At 41.1% G+C, this 21169-nt stretch overlaps 2 protein-coding genes across 4 annotated transcripts in view; one reads left to right on the top strand and one right to left on the bottom strand.

The window, feature by feature from the left end:
• Window positions 1-21169, bottom strand: part of ppa2 (inorganic pyrophosphatase 2) — a 48352-nt gene that overhangs the window by 6963 nt on the left and 20220 nt on the right. The gene's annotated exons all lie outside the window — the stretch shown is intronic.
• tet2 (tet methylcytosine dioxygenase 2) overlaps window positions 1-21169 on the top strand; it is a 145529-nt gene that overhangs the window by 108838 nt on the left and 15522 nt on the right. The window contains exons 3-5 of the mRNA XM_068588500.1: window positions 6565-6689; window positions 7035-7142; window positions 8176-9082. The gene's annotated coding sequence lies outside the window, so the exon portion shown is untranslated. The remainder of the gene's footprint in view (window positions 1-6564; window positions 6690-7034; window positions 7143-8175; window positions 9083-21169) is intronic.

Raw genomic sequence — 21169 nt, 5'->3', positions numbered from 1 at the left:
TTGCTTCGCTGTTTCATGACGGACAGCATAGTATGTGAATCAGAATTGAACCAAAACTCAAAGATCTCACAGTTACGACCTCTTGGTACCAGCATCAAAATCTACTTTACTCGGCCATGGTGTAGATTTGAGGGGGATCTATTCGCAGACATTGAATGTCATTTTCATAACTATGCAATGCGGTTTACGGGGTGGCGACTCTTTTCTCTCTACCCCCCTGGTGCCACTTAGCAAAAGTCCCTTCTTGGATGCCCCTCCGGTAGATAAACATGATAGAGTGCCCTCTATGGTGCCCTTCCAGTAGATAATAGATGATGAAGTGCCCTCTAGGGTACCCTTCAAGTGGAGAAAACAAGATGCAGTGCACTAATGGGTGCCTTTAAATTGGGAAAACGTGATGCAGTGCCAAGGAGGCTGCCCTACATACTAGAAAACTTTCTGGTGTCTTTTTAAAGAACAAATCGCCCTCTGCCCCTCAGACTGTCTGAATCCGCCACTGTAATATGTTTTCTTTAACCACCCGTTGTTCGCTCAGAATGAGCTTTTCATACCCATATAGGGAGTGGGTGAGTCTGCCAACACTGAGTTTCTACATTGAACTACCTGAAAGCCACTGCCGTTCTCCGAACCACTTTTGAAACTGCTACATTGTCAGCCGTGGAGTGCAAAACTGCTGTTAGCGCGGTTTTGCATGCGCCGGCTCCCGTTACCATATTCTGGTAAAGGGAGAGGTGAGCGTAGGGGTATTCAGTTGGATGCAAAAAGAATCATATTTATTTTAGATGCATGTGCCAATACATGGATTTTGACCAACGCTGGACTACAAATATAGCCGCGATAGGTGCCACGTAGTCATACACACTGTCCTTTAAATAAAAGTGAGAAATTATTAAGAAAATTCCAAATCCCGGATTTAACTGATCATTTTTACACCATATTTGTTGACGTCTTATTCTTTGGTTAATCTGGTCAGTAACGCTTGACACAACCCTGACAAGAATACAATTGAATGTGTTCATATCTCAAACACTCCGTTTGCTTGACCTCACTGGAAGGGAGGTCTCGTTCACCCAGATTACGCTTTTATCACAACCACATCAGAAAACTACAAAACATCAGGGCACTCCAGACATCCGGCACTCGATAATCTACGAGTCATCTTGAACCTCTGCTGTGCATCATGGTAACTGAAGGTCAGAGGTTACAGCACAACACACAGATTCTAATATCCTTCCTGCTTGTTACATCTTGCAGATTTGACACATCTGAAGGATTGACACACCACTCACAGTGTCTGCTAAAACGAGCAATATACAACAGATATAGTCGAGTAATGTCTACCTGAGCAGAGAATAAAGTCAGTGTCCCCCTGTGTGTTTGTGTGTGTGTGTTGTTATTTGACCTTGTTCCTATTTATGTAGCTGTGCGTGCTTCTCGTGCACGTGAGCAGGCTTCACTGTGAGCTCACGACCCGCCACTCTGCACTGCTGTCACATGGCGATTACGGCTGATAATGCCGCCCGATAGCATCACTGCGGAAGCATCGCAGCCATCTTCCGGTTCTTCCTCAGGTAAACACTGTTAGCCCCGTCAGCATGTTTGCCGTAGTTTGTACTGTTAGCGTCGTTAGCTATGAGACACAGGCCCAGGCTTTTTCATTTTGAGAGCCGTTTAGAGGCAACCGTAATGCTACCTATATCTCGTATCTAGAAATTGTAAAAAAAAGAATCTCGTCACCCGAGTATACAAAAGATTTTAATATGTGTTGTTAGAAATATTTGATATAGAGAAGTGCTATAGAGTTGAGAATGAGGCAATAAACCGTGGGTTGAATGGAAATCATTGATAAGGGAAAGGCATTAAGATTCATAAGGAATTCAGACATTTTGATTCTCAGTTATTGTAGCTTCATTAGCTGTATATATATCTACACAATCGAATTGTATTATCTTGTTTGTCCACCATTGTTTGTCGTTTTAAAAATATCCCATGTGACACTGGGTACATCCACTTGATTTGATTTCAAGTGGAAGACCATTGAAGCCTCATGGTAGCTTCAGATAAACTTTGGAATACATTAGTACACAGAGGATTGTAGAGTTTGTCACCCTCACTTACATTGCAATCATGTTAGAAATAAATAATGAACTTGCCAGCACGAACCGGAGGAATGATTACAGCATGCAAAACCTGTTTCAATCTCCATATGAGCCTGTGAATATTTTATTAAGACAACAGAAATGTGAACCTTTTCTTTAATACCTTGAAAAAGACAGCCTTTTACCAATTGTCTTTTTTTAAAGAAGAAAAGTTGTCACCACATTTTAGGCTGAAGCCGTTACTTCGCCACGTCCCATTTTTATCCTTTCTTTGCGAAACCACAGACCTGCAACCACCATTACTGATTCACCAGTAATACCTGCAGCAGCACAAAACATGATAATTTATGTAAGTGCTTGTTTGTGAGTGGAGGGTGTTTGTGTGTGGGGTGCATATCAGGGAGTGCTCGTGTTTGTGCGTAAATCATGTCTAACCATATGCTGCCTTCCTCCGCAGCGCGCTCACAGCTGAAATTGATCGTCAACCATCTCCTGCTCAAATCGGCGTGGGCAGAAAAGAGAGCAAGGTCACAGCCAAGGACTTGCCACAATCAGTGATGGGCTGTGGAGGGGGGCTTATGTGTCACGGCACAGCTGTTACGCTACATACTCTGAGTCACAAGCACATCTTTGCTGCTGGAAAACATCACCTTAATTATCGTAATGCCAGACTGTCTCTCCCGTCTGGATGAATTTTCTGGATGCCTTAATCTGAGCCTTCTCCTCGCAATGTTTCAGGAGTAAAATTGTATCATTGCGTTTCTTATCTTTTTTTATATATTTCCTGTCAGGTTTAAGTGTTTCATGGTTCAGCAGTTCAGAGTAAGGGAGGTTTGTCTGGTGATAGACAACATGGCGAGAGGAAGGGAGGGCGGGGGGAGGGGGTTAGGCAGTTGTTGTGCTGTGTGCTTGTCATGCAGAGCCAAGCTTGGAGCAGGTGGAGGGAAGATTTCATGTCTGCTATCTAGAAGGACAGTCTCAGCTGCCAATGCAAAGATAAGCAATGAGGATGCAGCTGCTGCTGGTTAGCCTGTTGAGTTGCATGCAACTGGTTGTGCATCCTTCCAGGCTGACCAACAAGTTGAGCAACAATCCTCAGCATGTGCATTGTCTTCATCATATCTCTAGAAGCCATGTTTCTGAGCTCGGTGCAAAAGTTCAATGTTTACTTATTTTAAAAACACCAATACTGCAGTGTTGGATTAACGGAAAAACATCACATTGTTTCACTGGTTGATGTGGGGCACATACACTAATAATAATATAGACATAGATGACCAAGTAAAGTGTTGGGCCACTAAGAGCTGCCAGAAAAGCAGTAATTTTTAATGTAAAAGCAGTTTACCCTGGAAATATAGTGAAATAGAGGTATAACACATTATTAAATAAATATGCAGTCAATTATAAGTGCAAATAGTATACAATGAACACAGTAACATTTTGCTGCTTTTCTTTCTACATAAATTTCTCTGCAATGGCAAAGTGGGAAGAATCACATTGAATATATTATGCTCACTGCATCAGTTACACTACGCTGCAGTTGCATACAAAACATGTCATGAGCTCATGCTGTACTCTAAACATGTATGACACTTGAGAAAGTTTGCTCCCCCTCGACGACATTGTGTCTGTAGTAATATTAAATAATACAGTAACAATTACAGTTAACATTGTGCTTGTACAATAAGTTTCTTTTCTGATACAGTATTTGTGTGGAGGTACTTTTAGTTCAGTAACATTTTTAATTGAGAACCTGTACTTGTAATGATGTTACCGATCAGTACTTATTCCACCAACAATACATTAAAAAAAAGATATCAAGACCCTTCGAAAGCAGGAACCCTTATTTGATCTTACTCGTCTCGGGCAGGAATAAAAGGACGCCTTGATGAGTTCTGGCTGCTACAGCAAAGTGTTTGCTGCTGGGACATTTGGCTGGCAGGTGAGGGCGAAGCCAGAGGCCAACTGTACGAGGGTGGTGAATCAGGATGTTGTCTCGACAGTATTGGGGCATATGAGGCTGCTGTAGTGAGATGTGACATTATCAATTACAAATGTCAAGTGCCAGCTGTCTGAACGCACAGTGGCTGCATCTCATTTTTAAACTGACACAAACATGTGCCTCTGCAAAACAGTCCTACGGTTTTCTGTCACTTCATTTGTTACTTTTATATTGGTGTAGGCCACAATAAATAGAATGGATAAATATAATATGAATTTAATAACTTTTCTAAAAGAAGTCAAGGTTTAAAGGGTCTATGAAAGCACCAATGTTAAGGTACAATTTTGCAAAAAAAATGCAACGGCCAGTATTACTGCAACCCTCAACCTCTCTAAAAGGAGGCTCAGATGCATTGTAGGTCATCATGCTTCACCAGCAGGGGTCATCATCTGCTCCCTGCCAAACACCAGTGAATGTAGTTCACAAACAGTGGGTCCTCAGTGCGTGCGGTTTGTCAACACTAATCCTGAACACCGTGGGACATGTAATTATTTCAGTTTGTGACTTTACTTAACTCAATGATGAGTTGCTAACATGTGCCGGTTGTCCATTTTACGTGTCTATTTACCAAGGGAAATCGTTGTTCAACCATAGAGTTTTTTCTGTCCTTTCTCGTCTGATTCAAGTTGTTATCTTTTATCTTAGCAACGACACAAGAAACTGTCTCATGGCCGTGAACCAAACGGGCGCCGGGCCAGGCGGTGATTCCCCTCTGGTATCCAGAGCTGTAGGAGTGGGCGAGAGGCGTGTAAAAAGCACACCTGGGATAAAAAAAGGGCTTCCCCGCACTTAATAGAGGGCCGTGCCTACAGCGGCTTCAGCTGGGGGCGGTGTGTTAGCGGAGGGTGGAAGCATCTGCAGCCTGAATGCGGGAACCAGCTCTCAAACCTCTCAGAAGCAGTTGGTCGCCATGGGAAATGTGGCCGGCCGTGATTGGCCTTGTCCAACCCTGCTGTGCGGAGGAGGAACTCTGTCAATCGTTAGGTGGCACACACTCCGCTGACAGAGAGGTATTGTAAAGCGGGACAAAAGTGCTACAGTTACAAATGTGCAGGGAATGGAGCTTTTTGGAGCTCTCTAATGTAAAATAACTATTTTTCAGTTACTCTCCCTCTTTAAACCCCCGCCTTCCTACCACCACCCTGCTCCAGACCCCCTGCTGCGGCTTAAACAATTAGGCTATGTGAGACCCACACTAACGACTCTCCCTTGTCTTTTAAGATAACTACAGGAGGAGGGGCAGCAGTGGGTGACATCTTGTTAGGGGGAATCCTGTGGTCAGTCGCTTGTGTATTGGCCCAGGCAGAGGATACCTAGTTATTACCCTACCGAGAGTTTGTATGCATGTTTGGATTGCCCCAGGTGAGATGTGTGCTAACACCACTGGTGCTTGTGAGAAGTGCTGGTTTTCTCAGCTTCACAACGAGCCCTAGTTGCTCTGTCGCGCCTCAGATGTCCCCCTTTTCTCCCACCAATGTAAAGAAAGCCATAAATCAATGCTTTCGTCACAAATCAGCCTGCACTTATTTGCGTCTCCACCTTATTTAGGACCAAATTACTCTCACCAAATATAAAAGCCTTCCCAGGCAGCAAAGTGAGGTCCTGTTCACAGTGAGGTGGGTAAATAAAAGAGACGCTGTTTACAAATGTTTTCAATCCACATACAGTACAAATATTTAGGTTGTTTTAAAGCATGCTATTTACTTCACATGGGTCCATACTCATATTAAATAAATAGTTTTATAATAGATCTATTTTGTAGTCAACATGTATAAATGTATATTTTAGTATGGACATGGCCTGAAGGTAAAATCAATCAACAATCATGTTGATGCCTGAGAGCTCAACATGGAAAAGGAAAAAAAAAACCCATTAAGATTGGTCTCCATTCAAATATTGAGATGAAAAGGCAGTGTTCTTAAAAAACAGATTATAGTGCTTCATTAATCAAAACATATTAATTAGTTTAACATGAACTTAGTATTGTCTATAATAATTCCACACCAAGTTTGCAAAAACAATTGTTCAGCGTTTTAATCTACATCAATGTGCAGCCTTGTACATCTATAAGCTACAAGAAAATGTAGCAATTGAACATCAAACTTTAAGTTTTGTCATTCAACAGATTTTCTGATTTTCGACAGTTGCAATTTTTCACATGGCAAGTAAAACGTTGAAAAGAATGACGAATTTCCCTCTGTGGTTTCACCACCCAACTTGATGATGTGAGCTCATGATTTACCACATTTCTTCATGAAAGAACAACATAGCCGGTTCAGGGAGGAGGGCCATAAACCAGCGCGTGGCTTACGGTGACACGCAGATCTTAAGAATTAGAGGCCTGGCACTTTGACCTGAGTAGCCGGTATAGGAGCCTGCCTTGGTTTTGTTTTGTTTGCATAAATCAACAAGAGCAGTGGGCCAACAAGAAAAACAGTCTCTAATGCTCATTATCATCTTTAGGTGTGAAATCCGTCAAGTGACAAGTGTGCCTAAATTTTGATGACCCTGGGTCAGCGTGAGGCCAGGGCTCTGTGTTTGCAGACGAGGTGACGGCCCACGCCTCCAGTCCTTTGAAATGTGACAAGGTGAGAGGAACGAGGAGATAATCTCTGATTTACAAGTTACAGTAGCTTCCAGGGGAAGCAGCAAAAGCGGCAGAGAGCTCTGCTGCCTGACCGCTGGCAATACATTCAGCAAAAGTTGAATGCACTCGCTGCACTTTTGAAGAATCACACCCTGATAAATTAAACAGTAGCACATGATTATGTTTATTCAGAGAGAAAAAACAAAAGCATGATAATATAAAAAGTACTTTGACTTTCATGCAGCTCACTGAACATATATACATTATATTGACGGCAGTCACAAAAGCGTCAATGTGTAATATGCATGTTATCTAACCAGACAAGTTATTTCTTTCTTGTTGACAGCAATCGTCTGAAGGATCAGGTCCAGGGAGATAGATGGAAGCTGACAAGTTAAAACGGCCACTGAAAGCCCTCCAGCATTGATCACTGAGACGCTTCATTGGTGCACTGGTAAGTTTGCTTTAAAACTGTGCTGTTATATAATGATTCAAAGAATACTATAATAAAATATTTGTGCCTGACACAATAGTAGAATGTTTAGTAAATGCTGTTTACTGTCGTGTCGCATTCACACTCAACATATCAGAAACTCCTTTCTAATATTTATTTGCAGGTCCTTTCACAACTAACATCTCAAAGCTTAAAACTCCTTCAGTTTCTTTTTTCTACCTATACTCCTTTGCGATCAGTTTAAAGCGGTTTGGCAGCAAGAATGATCCAATTTGACTGAATTGCAACTGTGTTATGTGATTTAAAAGCAAAGGCAGTTCAACAACCTTCTACACCTGAGTAACAACCAAGTTATGTGAAGAAATAAGACGGAGCTCTAAAAAAAACGCTCTATTTTGTCTTAACAGGATCTGAGTTGCAGCAAGAAAGACTCCTCCTTCCTCTCTCTGCCTTTTCCCCCTCCCCCATTTTGTGTAAAAACAAATCTCCTTTTCTGCTCTGAGCCTGAAACTATTGAGTCAACAAATGCCACTGCAGCTAGGCAGGGTCTGGTGGGAAAGAGGTGGGGGTCTCTATTTAAGCCTGAACTGCAGCTAAAGGCAGATTATTTTCAGACCCGCCTCTTCGTAAAGTAAAGAGTAATTAAATAGTCAAGTGAATGGGGTTGCCGTTAACTATCCAACATTGTGGTTAAAGTTATGACCATGATTTAATGTCAACATATAAAATTACAAAAAAACATTTTTAAAAGTTTTGTTTTCTACATTTTTTAGCAAAGATCCCTGAACCAGTTCATGAGATTTGCTTTTTAGACTTTAATATCAAAGATGTAAAACCTAAATTCTTGTTCAGTTTGCAAACTAAACCTCAGACGTACAGCTCTGCATGAGGACATTAAACAGAAACACAACAAAAACGTAAGCAGAATGCTTTTGTGTGATTGTACAAAACAACCTTCATGGGCTGAATTAGTCTTTTAAATCCCTCTTTAAAGTCCCTTCGTCTCTCACACTCCTTTCTCTATCTCTTTCAGGCACACGTGGCCAGTGTCAACAGGAGGTGAATCTTGGCAGACGCATGAAGCAAACTACGCTGCCTGTATGCAGGCTGGAGAGTTGTCTTACGCTCTAAAAATGAGACAGCCAGCCTTCTGAGGTGTGCCAAATTAAGACGCAGCCGTTGGAAATGAATGCACTGCTCAACTGGTTGGACTCCAAACTGGTCATTTCTGATTGTTGCTGTAAGGCTCTCCAAAATGAGAGCTATTACACAACAGGGGAACTTCTGCAACCAATGACAGAGAAAGAAAGAAAATGAAAAAAGGAAGTCAATATAGTCAGGGCGAAAAGGGAGGGAAAAACCCTGAGTCACTTGGCATCCTGTCTGAGAGAAGGAAGGGGGTGGAGGCTTCAGTCAGACAGTTAAGACCAGTGCAATATTCAACATAAAGTGCACTGGGTGTAAAGTCCTGTCCTGCTCACTGAATCCACTCCAGTGCTTTAGGGCAGCCATCATAGTGTTCACTATTGTGTGCGGCTGAGAGAAGAAGAAAAAAAGAGGAGGGAGCAGAGGAGGGAAAGAAAACCTGTCTCTTTGTGTGGAAAGGACTCAGCAGGAAAGTGATTTTGTGATTATTTGAGTTTGCCAGCAAAGTAAGGCTCTCCTCCCCCTGATCTGACACATATTTTCTACTCTGCACTTCTGCTGCCTTAGACCAGATCCACATATGAATGTGCTTCTCAGGCCGGCAAAACAGCGACACCCGGACTCCTGATGATGAGAGCCGACGTCAGACTGGTTTCCATGAATATTGATGTGGAGGATAGTCTGTTTCATAGAAGAACAGAAGGAGGCAAGATGGCTGCCCTTTAGGATTTGTTAAAGAGAAGATCCAGACGGTTTGTTGGAATTTCTACAAAGTGGAGGGACGTAAAAAGGAGGTGAGAATTTGCTTAGTGTGTTAATACTCTGCCTACACTCTTCCCCTTTAACACTGGGTGTATTCTGGGTATTTTTGTATGAGGCGAGGTACAGCAAATGTCCCCCCACCGTAAGAGCAAGACTCAACATAATAAGGAGGGGATATTAGATAAAGCTACTCCAACATGGCTGACGATTTTCTTTCTCTTTTTTTTGCCAGCTGAATTTGAAAAGACACCTTCCGTGTTTTCCTGTGTGTTCTGTGTTACCTCCACATTCAAGCTGCTTTTGAATGCATCATAGAAAATGGTGTAGTTAGACTGTTTGTCCAGTAGTTTTTCTTTAAGCTTAATTTAAATGCCTCTACAATGCTCCTTCTTTCCTCAACATTTCAGCCTTGCTTCTTTTTTTTTTAGCATGCAAATATTTATAAAAAGCGTTTTTGAGTGTGTAAATGTGTGTTTTTGTGCGAGTGTATTTGCTTTTAGAGGTGAAACCCATTTTTCAACATTTATGTGTAATTATTTGTTAATACAGATTAATGGTATTTTTCATTAAATGTGTTTGGATGCAGGCAGTGTTATCCCTGTAGATTCTCATTTTCAAATCCGTGGCTGTGTATGTGTTTGTTTGTGCTGTTCAGTAGGCAGACTAGATGTAGGAGAGTAAAAGTCCAACCTGGACGTGTGCAGCACTAAGTGCATAGTGTCTGCACAGCAGTAGAGCTGAAATAGCTTCTGGCTTTGTGTATCTCTGTCTGTTAATCAGCTTTCATTGCTTTCACCACGGAAAGACAAGCACACACAAAGGCAAATCCCAAGCACAAGCATAAGAGAAGAGAATTGTGGTGGCACAGTGTAGTGAAGGCAGACAAGGTCAGAAAGCTCTGAAGGAAATGAAACTCTATCCTACTGCACCATTAACAGGGGAACAAGAATGGCAATGGTGATTGTTGCCAGTAGAACAAACATCCTACTTCTCAAAGAAGTTGACAAAACTCTTTTGAAAAAACTAAACCAAACCGACACTTGGCGGTATTATTACTGTATGTTTTTAATGGAGCACAAGCAGTTTAAGGTGACACCAACTAGACTGTTGTTTGTTTGGGAATAGAGCTATTGACAAATAGATCATTGAGAATACGAAGAAGCTTGTGTGTCTGTGTTTTCTACGTGTGGCTGCGTGTGATCTGTAATCATCTTAAAATGGAATGGGTGTAGAATACCAGCATGGTGGCTTGCACAGATAGAGAAAAAACTACAATACTGGAGTGTTAACTGTGAGGTAAACACCTTCAGTTTGTGTTACTATACAGTTTATTTTGAAATACATTAGTTAAATCAAACATTCACATTCAGATGTTAGTTATAGGACGTCAGGTCTTATCTCAATTAGCAAATAGTTAATAGGTTGTTTGTTGCTTTTTTTTTCCTGAATTCACTAAGTGCTACTCCAAGATTAACATCTGAAAGGCCCATTAGATTATAACTGATCTCACTTAGGTTTGTGTATTGGGCTTGTGTATTCTACTGACTACAGTCATAATGTCACCACAGAATGGCCTCAGGTAAAAAGTAGAGTAAAGGGAGGAAAATAATGACTGACCTTAAGTTGGGCATTGTAATTTAACAGTGTAAGCTGCCTGCAGAAGCAATGCAGGAATTCAGTTTATGTTTTTCTGAATTGGTAAGTTACTTGTTGCTGTTAACTGTGACATTTAGTGAATAATGTGCTTACAAGGGGCTTTAGAGAAGGTGAAGGGCCAGTGAAGTCAAAATGAGGTCAGTTGCTTGTCAAATGACTTGAAGACAATCAGCAAGCTTTTTTATGCGGACAGCTGATGATGGCAGACAAAGGAGAACATTATTCTATCCCAGCCAAACGGTCCTTTCCTTCTTCTGAATTAAGCATTTGTTTTAAACGGTTTGTGTTCCCATGGTGCATTTCTGTGGAAGAGTGCAGCACTGACACTACAGCACACACTCTTACCCTCTACTGAAAACGATGTTTCTAGTGCAAGAATCTCTTTTTTACTTTACTATAGTGAGCAGTGAGGAAACTTGTGAACCAACAATGGCTGTGTACCCTTCTGACGCAATGGCATGGCTGTGTTTTGATGTGAGAAGCATGTTCACCGACTGTGTAGAGTCAACATGAACGAGTGCTGAAGCACGGGTGTTCTCCATAGTTCTAATAAAGTGTATTGATACTAAATGAGATCAGGTGATCCTTGCTTTTGTGCGTGTGTTTGTGTTGATCCCACCGCCCATTCATTATGTGAAAACATGTAGTGTCTCATGTGAAAAACTAGATTTGGTCATACTAGTGGTGTTTTTTGTTGTTTTCATTTAGCTAACAAGACAACACAAAAAGCTCAAACTAGACAATAACAAGGCAGTTCTGTGTGTTGTGTATCAACTGGTCTATTTTTGATAGCTTGTCATTAAACAACCCAATTCACAATGATCTAATTCACAGTTTGGATGGATTGCATGTAACCCAGTTCATTGCTTGCTCCTGCAAGCACATTATTATTGGTTGTCACAGTGTGGTTGTACAATTTATGTTCCCCTTTGTGTGCAGTTGCACTGTACAAAGGATTTACAAATGCTAATCCTGACCTACATAACAATGACACATTCTAAAATTGAGAAATAAAAGCACAAAATCATACTAAAGGTGTTTCCACGAGCCTCTGCATGGCTGCTGTTACATCAGCAGCTGAAAAGGCAGCAGAACATTAATGGGCTTATCGGGAGCTGGATGGGGGAAGGGCAGATAGATCAATCACATGCACATAGCTTCTCTCATCTATCCGCACCTACAGATAACGCCGCGTGGTTGGATTGCTCCTTCGTCGTGGCCGTAAGTTCCCTTTATGTCACTCCCAAGGCAGAGACAATATCACCTTTGGGAAGAATGTCCAGTTGCCATAGCGTTCCAAAACAATGCTGTGCTCCTACAATACCCAAGCCCTTACCCAAGCCATCACCTCTGACCCTGCTCTGTCCAGCCCACGCATCGTATTTCCACCCAGAGGCTGTTGCACAAATGAGACATACAAGCAAGCCCAGTGACATTTTATATTAGACTACCTACTGGCTAGTCATAGCTTGGACTGCTTTCCTGAGACAAAATGGCGAGATACTGAGTGTGTTGTATTGATTTCTGCAATATTGATTTCCCTCTTGTCTGCTATTGAGGGTTGTTTTTCTATTAAGAGGGAGAGAAGCAGAAACATGCAATCGAATTCTTATGTCATATCGTAGCTGCACATTTACATACGGTTCAAAACTGAATTGGTCACCAATAGTGTGCAGTTGTTAGAATGTTCTTGTTGATGAAAGCAAAGTAAGACTATTAAGATGCAGTTGAATAAGCTTTGATGGGGTAAGCTTAACTTCACGCTATATGCCACGTTATTTAGGATGAATGAATTGCATTGTATGAGTTTCCGCATGTATTTGAAGTTTACACACACTTAATGTCCTGATCAACTGATCTGAAGCCTGCTGACTGTTTTAAAATGTCTTCTGTGGCTCACTTCTCTCTGTCTGGACTTATGGCAAACAACATCACGGGTTGAAGAATGATGTGCATATCTTCTCTAAAAATAAATCAAAAGAATGAACTGAAGCCAAATCACAAAAGAAAGTCAGTTTTCAAAAACGGATCTTAACACCAGATCCATCCCAACTGCCGTCAAGAATCTCGGCTTTTCGTCCTATGAAGGCCCAACTTTTTTTAAAGAGGCTTTGATGTGATTATGGCCTGTGACTGGTTTCATTGGTCATCACTGGAATTGTGTAATAGTAATACGGTTTTTATGAGTCTCATATAAAGTTTCCCCAGCAGATGATTGTGAATCCCAAATACATGGCTTTCTTTTTCCACCAGTCTTCGCATTGCTAGCCGGCCGGGGCGTAATTATGGAGAGCTAGTGATAAGGCTCTGTTTGAGTGGCACGTGGCCGTAGGGAGTGTTGATGGCTCTGCGAGCGTGTATCGATGTCAGGGTTTACCTCAGGGGTGAGACAGCGAGGGCAGCGACTCAAAAGCCTCCTCCACGTGAGCACGCACATGGCCGCTCTGTTTACAAACACTATCCCGGCATTCAGCACAGAGAGACACAAGTGAGATCTTACGTAATCGCTCCAAAGCGAATAGCATCCCTTCCCGCTTCTCGGCGGACCACCTCCTGGCGGGCCGCTTCTCGTACGCTTGTGCAATATCCTTGAATGCTGTTATCGCCGGTCACACTACAAGAAGTTAAGAATAAAATGAAAAAGAAATCAAGAGGTCTAATCACAACGGCGTGAGTGTTCTCGAGAATGGCAAGACGGAGAGCAGGCCTTTCCTTGTGTTGATGCTGCTCAGACAGCGCATGGCTCATGTGCTGGTGAAGGTCTGAATATTGACGGGTCAGGAAATAAAAGTGGTAGTCAACTTTTCTATCAGTTCCTTTAAGGTTGTAGCGTTGCAATATTTGCAAGGTTTCAATCAAAATAAATAGCGTGTGCAAAGATTCCACAGTAGTCCTTTTTATTGCAATGCAATATATTAAAACTTTTTTGTTTGATTGCATAAGTAAAACACATCTTTTATCAATATATAAATTAAATGAGGCTAAAGCTCTTGCAAGCAAGGGCTTAAAAAAGATTGTTATTTATAAGTCAACATGAAACTATGCAGAAGAAAGTGTTGGTGTTTCTCTATTAAAGAGTTAAGCAGGCCTGTTTGCCAGCTAAACAGGCCAAATGTCTTCAAACATAGGCTTCTGCACATATAACGATGTGTGCAAAAGTAAACCTGCACACGGGCAGCCAGTATGCCTCAGAGATCTTGAAAAGTGACTTAACGTCATGCTAGGATCTTACCCTTAAGAGGACTTTTATGTCAAAAAGTATACCGGTTAGTCAGTTCCAGTTACATCATATCTGTGAGGAGGCTTTGTCACACGTCTACTCCTGAAAGGCTCATCAGGAAAAAGGACCAAAAGATTAGGCTCTGTTCATATATAGCTTGTCAAATTGCATCCTCTGTTAAAATTGGCTTATTAAGAACAATATCTGAAAAGAATCAATGTCAGCTGTCTCTGTCAAAACTCCGTCATGATACCGAAATCTCAGCGGCGTCCACGGTGATCTAAACAACTGCTTCTGATGGCCGTTAACCCCTCTTCTAAAATGGCTGTCAGATATGGACCATTTTGCTGCTCAGACCTGTCATTGGAAAGGTTAGGCCCCATGGCCCCCTGTTGTCTGCGATAGTCGCACAAAGACAGACAGCTGGTCCTGAATGTCATTTAGGAGCGTAACCCTACTAAATGCTCTGCATGACATCACTCCCTACTTCTGAGGGCTTCAAGTAGCTCACGCTCAATATTAGGTTTCTGAGGTGGAATGTGCGAGTGCAGCAGCTGGTGCTCAATGACGATCAGACCGGTTTGCATCCATATATGTATTTATTCTGGGAATGTTTCAAAGACAGATTTTTAGCTTCGGGCTGAATGGATAGAAACTTCACCACTAAAAGAAGAGTCTTACTGATGTGGGAGGAACAAATACAGTTTCTGTGCTGGAAAACACTTAACTGCAAACCGCATGGCAGAACATGATTGACGACTCCTGAAGCTCACACATTTTGCCTTTTAAGTGAACACTAAAACAAAACACATGTTTAAGAACTATTGTTTCTGATCTCTGTACTTCCTTCTGAGGTGTCACAAATGCAGTGAAGTGTTAAAATACATTCTTACACTGGAGCCATGAATCGCAGAAAATATCTCTCTCTCAGAAGGATTTGTGTTTTCTAATCAATGGGAGTCATGTGCCTCCCACTCGGTGGAGGGAAAGAGGGAGCTTAGCAACAGTGGTTTAGGTCAGGCTGCTTAAAAACCAATGAGGGAAAGAATATCACCACATTGTGATTGAGCTTAGCCATAAGCCGAAGACGTCACTTCCTGTTTGACGATTACAAAGAGAAAGAAAGTAGAGATTGCCAAACTTACCTACGGTTTTGTTCAAAACAAACCACTATCTGAAGCTTAGTCTTCTATAAATCTGAAATCTGCCCTCGTATTGAGTGCATTTAGAATTCCTCCACTGCCATGTGCATGTTTAAACTTCCCTCCTATCATAATGTTTCCCTTTGCTCTGTTTACTGTTCACCTCCGCTTCTTGTTTAATTGGAATCTGGTTTGTATTTGGATCGTGCAAACGGAAAGGAAATATCTGCGAAATAAATGTGCCTATGGCTAATCACATGGCAAGATTGGCAGGCTCGAGGGTGAATTGACGAAACATGGGAACGAACGTTTGCTCATCACTTGGCTTTTGTATGAATTTTTAATTTCATGCTAGATTGCAGTGGATGAAAAGATGTATATAAAGAGTTCCTTTCCCGACCCTTTTTATTAAGAGCAACTACAACATCTTTATTGGTGAAGCTCTAGCAATGCATGCTGTAGCTAAAAAATAACACAAAGACTATCTTATTCTTAAATGTTTTGAAGAAGAAAAAAAATGCATTATTAAAGGCGTTGATCTGCAAATGCAAGCTCCTGAATATGTGGCATTATTGATTTACTGGCAGGTTCAATGCATAAAGCACATGTGCACACCGTAGCAAAGCAGCCTATTCTGCAGTCAGCCGTGCCGCGGTAATGTTTAGACCAGATGGGCTTTCGCAGCGCTCATAAGATGGTCGCCATGGCTACAATGCACTCTGAGAGAAATTAACTTTGCTCTGTGCACAGTTCATCAAGTTAGTCAGATAATATTGACTGTTGCATAGACAAAGGGTTAGAGGGGAGAAGATACAGGCTGGTGAATGAGCAGCATTGTGGTGGGGGGGGGAGGGGTTAGTGGGATTGTACGCTCAGAAGCCCATTTCTTAATTAGAGTCTCAATGTGATGCAGCTTGAAGCCACAGAAAAAGGTTTAGACTCTGCGTGTAAGCTTTGCACAGTGTGCTTCTTTCTGGCAGGGTTTCTCTTCAGGTTGTGCTGATTGAACTGAGAAAATGAAAACTAGCAGGTTCATGGAGTCCAACCTAATGTTTAACTGATGTGTGCTATCAGGATTTACCTCTTCTGTTCAACAGTCTACGGTCGGCTCTGAGTAAAGTCACTGTTTCACTGAAGTCGCTTTGAAGGAAACGCTTATGGTTTATAGATTTGATCGACGACACTGGCCTGTTATTACCGGTTGTTTGTGGTGATTTCAGTGCGAGCCAAATGATCATATTCTGGTGTTATAATATGAAAGTTAGTTAAAGAAGAACAATTTCAGCAGGTCAGACTGATTCCAGTAGATAAAGTGGAAGTGTAGCGTAATACTAGATGGGTGTTTTTGTTTGTCAGTGTTTGCCGTTTTCCCAGACAACCTGCTAAACAAGTTGTATCAGAAAGATACAGAGGCGGGGTCTATCCCTTACACAATGTTTGAGTTATTCATACCAATGTCACCTTCACCATTCACACTAGGCTCAAACCTCCTTCATATTCATTGACTCATCCGGTATTGCTCAACAGCACAAGCATTAAACCACTAAAACATGTGATGTCCTCAAACGCGAGCACTATATGAACCGTGTCAAGTTAAAACTGTCAACAGTTCAGCCAGCCTCGCCCCTGAAAAATAGTCTCAACAAAACCGTCCGTTGAAATGTTGCCACAAATCACCGGTTCCTATAGCCCTCAGACCTTGGGGGTCTTTATGAGTTAACATATTTTATTTGTCATGTCCACTGCTTCCTGAGCCCCCGAACAGCACTATCAAACAATCTTGGATTAGTGCTGACATTGATCTTAATTATAGCTATAAGCACTCGGTTATAGCTTATGATCATGGTGCCAGTTAATCTTTCCCCTCTCTCGGTGTATCTTTTTACCTTGAGGGAGCTCTAGTAAAACCAAATAAGAACTGCGCTTGTTGTGACTGTCCTCAAACACAATGTATTTCTCCAGTTCTGTCTTTGTTTCTGCTTGACTATGTAAGTTTACTCTCCAAATGCAGAATTCTCGGTTGGTGCTTTAGTTCTTGTTTAGTCGCTTCATCGTTGAATAGGTGTATCGTCTTTTCAGAAAAAGGTAAAACGGCCCACACTGAAACCCCAGAGTTCCAGCAGATATCAGGATTCACCAACTGGCCCTTCAGCCCTCTCTGACCAGGTCTGACTAGTAACCGGCTCTGCTCCACAGACTCTCGCGCAATCATTTCATATTTTCTTCATTGTCAGGCTGGTTTTGTGGATTTCGAGCTAGTCATGGTAAAACTTTGTAATAATGCGGGATACTCTTTACCTGGAGAGTTATAGGAATTAGTTACAGTATTCACAAGCTAACACTGAATGTGTACACATGCTGCTTTGGCTGTCTAATCATTGTAACAGTGAGTGAAGGCATGTTCCTTCATTTCATTGCCTTTGTTTCAATCACTCGGTGATGTGTGGGTTCACTTTTACAACGTGAAGCAGTGCAGTTAATGACAGTGTGGGTCCATGATCGCTCTGATCGAGTAGCAGCTGATCAAAAATCAGAACTCTCAAAAATGTAATATCTGGAGATTTGGCTGTCCTTAGCAGAAAGATTAATCTAAACATGTAATAATATTCCCTTCAAGAGCGTGTGTACACTCACAACATAATACAAATTGTACTCCAGAATTAAGGCTTTAGATTTCCACACAGCCTGTTGTACACTTCATAACCATAGAATTATATAATTCTAATAATTTTCAAAAATACATTTAATCCATGTCAGCAAAACTTTACTCAAACTGATATGCGTAAGGCATTCTTGCTTTATTGTGTTAATGCATAACAAATTAATTCAATAAAATAATGCAAATAATTGCATCACATAGGTATATAGTATGATGAAATGTGCCATAGTTCATGAAGAGAAAGTAATGAGACATAAAAATGCTGAAGAACTGCTGCAGTGGGAATCTCCACAAGTCGGCCACATCTGTCCTGCATTAGACATAAAGAACAATGCAGATTGTACAGATCCTTCTTCTGAAGGAGGGGGAGGAGGCTCTCTCGGGAAGGATTTGCAGACAACCCGCAAACACTTTGGAGAAGATGGACTGCTACAACATTTAAATGTAACTGCTTCATTGCGTCCCATTTACATTTAAGGAGATTTTCATTTTGTATTAAATTGAAACAAAAAATAATTAGATCTTTGGCATTTCATTTCTCTGCAAGCTGTACCTGCAGAGCTTCACAGTTTTTGCTCAACCATGAAGAGAAGGGAAACCAAAAAGAGGGAAGGAAAGCAGAGATCTGTTGCTCCAGGCGGTCATGTGATGCAGCCATCGCTACGTCACAGAGTAGTGATTAGGCCACAGTGAGCGTCAACAGGAAACAGCACTGCTCTACCTGACTGAACAACTAGACCTGAGGTTGAACGCCGCTAAGTATGCGGCATCATTTGTTATTATGGAAGTAACATAAGTCACATCTTTAACTCAGAACCTAAAGCTTTTGCATTCCTACTAATAAAAGTCACATATGTCTGCATCCCTTGAGTGATCAATACAAAGGTTGGACACAGCTTAATCCGAAACAGAAGCTGTATATTCCCCAAATGCAAGCGATTGGGTCAATGTCAAGGGAAAGCTTTTTTGGTGCACAGGCATCATAAATAATGCTGCACCTTAACATTTTATATGATCTTCCAGTGTTAAAGGAAAAGGTTAACCTTCTGGTAAATGTATGCCTTTTCGCTTAGTTGTTGACACTCGTGTCTGTAAGGTAAACATGAAGCTAAAGCTAGACACGGGTTAGCCTAGCCTAGCTGAGCGCAGACTGGAAGATGGTGGAAAATGTTAGCCCAGAGCCTTTTAATAGCTCTGATATACACAATATATTGTATTTGTTTAATAAAAAACGTTTAAAATGGTTGTACAGGAGGTTATTTGCTGAACTTTTTCTTCGAGTGCAGAGTCACTGGAGTAGCTTTATATTTATGGTTCAGGCTAAAGGAAGAGTATCAATTTTGTGTAACGCTCAACATGTAAGTAAACACACAAAGTAAAACTATTACTTCAAGGGGAAAGAAAAAGACGTCTTGCTTTGATTTTACAAATGAGGAAATGTCAAGATAACACAGCACTCTGACCAGTGTGTGTGGTCTACTTTCATGTATTTTTTTTTTTTGCAGGACTTCACTTTCATGTTTTATTTGTTTAGATTTTCTCTCTCTCTCTCTGAAGATCAGAGTGTGTAGCCCACCTGTCCCTGAGGTTTCTCACGTGACAGAATAGGAGCAAGATTTAACCCCCCAAAAAGAAAAATGTAACAAAGACCTGGCTCACATGTACATTTGGAGCATCATAAAGATGACTGCAGACACAGGCGCCTTTTGTTTCTTAGCCAGGGTGGAGAGTGTCATATGTTCAGACTGATAGAATGAAAGAGAGAGAGAGAAGGCACAAGCAACCATGTGAGGTGCATTGTATCTGGCATGAGCGTGCCATGTGACATAAATCCCAAGTGTGACGTGCCTGACTGAGAGACTCAGTGAGATACAAACATGAATTAACATCTGTCCTATAGCAGCAACAGTCGGTAACAACACATGCTACGAGCTTTTACTTCACATTGTGCTTCATGAGTTGCTGTATTCTGACCTTCCAGACTTTCGAGTCCACCCCCTTAACTCCCAAAACCCTCTCCAGTGGAGGCAGCTCCCTCAGTTCATATGCTCGCCATATGTCATGAACTAACATTCAAAATGTCGACATGGTCGTCTTAAGGAATAATTAAACGCAGCCTTAAATCAGAAAAATGTGGGCGCATTGAGAGTCTTGTCGACAGAGCGGTTTCAGGCTGTGTATTGTCATCAAAAACTGAACCAACAACAATTAGAACAAAGGCATGTAGTAATTTACTATCGGATTTAATAACACTCTCGGAGAGTCTGAAATGTTTTTGACATTCATCTTCATTGTTTACACAGCTAGCTGAAATGCGGAGTTGTGAAAATGTTGTCCGAGATTTGTAGAGCAGTGGGTCCAACTATATTTACGGGAGGGATTTAAAAGGCAGTAGAGTGCAAGTCATCTGACCTAATTACGCTGGTAGGAGTTGCTACAGATGAGGTTTCACTCGCAGCTCTGCCGGGTGCAGTCTGAACTCCGTCTGGCAGCATATACAGCCATTACAGCATTTCTACCTTTTGACATTGAATAACCGTTAGCAAAATACATGTTATCAACAAAATACTTTTAAAAATCATGTTTTGTCTTCATGTTCACTTAAGGTAGAAGGGAGAAGGTAGTTAATCCTATATTTGGTGTATTTACACTTTGTTTAAAGTATTAGAATTACATATTTCTGTATAAATTGGGACATGGAACGACAATAGAGGCCTTAAAAATGTCAAAATCACCACGCCAGTAGAAATAAGATATAACAATATTTAATGTTTCATAATGTTTCGATACTGTCAAATGCAACTTAATTAAAGTTTTAGACATATGAAACCGATATCAAGACTGAACTTCAGTTTGTAATATCACTACTCTATCAATACTTTCTACAGCTGTGTTTTCAAATAAAAGCAATATTTTTTACTATAACTACAAGAGTTAGCATTGCTATGGATACATACTAAATGAATAGCAAAGTTGCAACAAGTACCAAGCAATAGTTAATATTTATTTTTGTTGGACAAGTTGATTGTAAACTGTGAACAATTTCAGTTTGATGTTAAATGTGTGTAATTACAGCATTATCACTATGTATTTAGTTGAAATATGTACACAGATGATATGATGAATATTATTATTGGCACACGTTATGACTCAGTTCATGAGGGATGTGGGTTTAACCTTTTTAAAAAGTGCTCTGATAATTTATAGTCTTGGGGCTGCACGTTCTTATCTATTAAACAGGAAAATGTGAATGGGCTCAAATCAGCAAAGAAACGGAAATATACACTTGAGATTATGGCTTATTCTTGGGACTATTCTGTGACATAGTGGTGTGGCTTTTCAAGTGCGTTTGATTTACAGTCTCTCTCTCTCTCTCTCTCTCTCTCTCTCTCTCTCTCTCTCTCTCTCTCTCTCTCTCTCTCTCTCTCTCTCTCTCTCTCTC

Source organism: Clinocottus analis, unplaced genomic scaffold (genome assembly GCF_023055335.1).
Source record: "Clinocottus analis isolate CAN_PGR_092001 unplaced genomic scaffold, fCliAna1.0.p SCAF_22, whole genome shotgun sequence".
In the NCBI taxonomy this organism is placed as follows: Eukaryota; Metazoa; Chordata; class Actinopteri; order Perciformes; family Cottidae; genus Clinocottus; species Clinocottus analis.
Note: the sequence above shows the minus strand (reverse complement) of the source record. Positions and strands in the feature narration are given on the sequence as shown.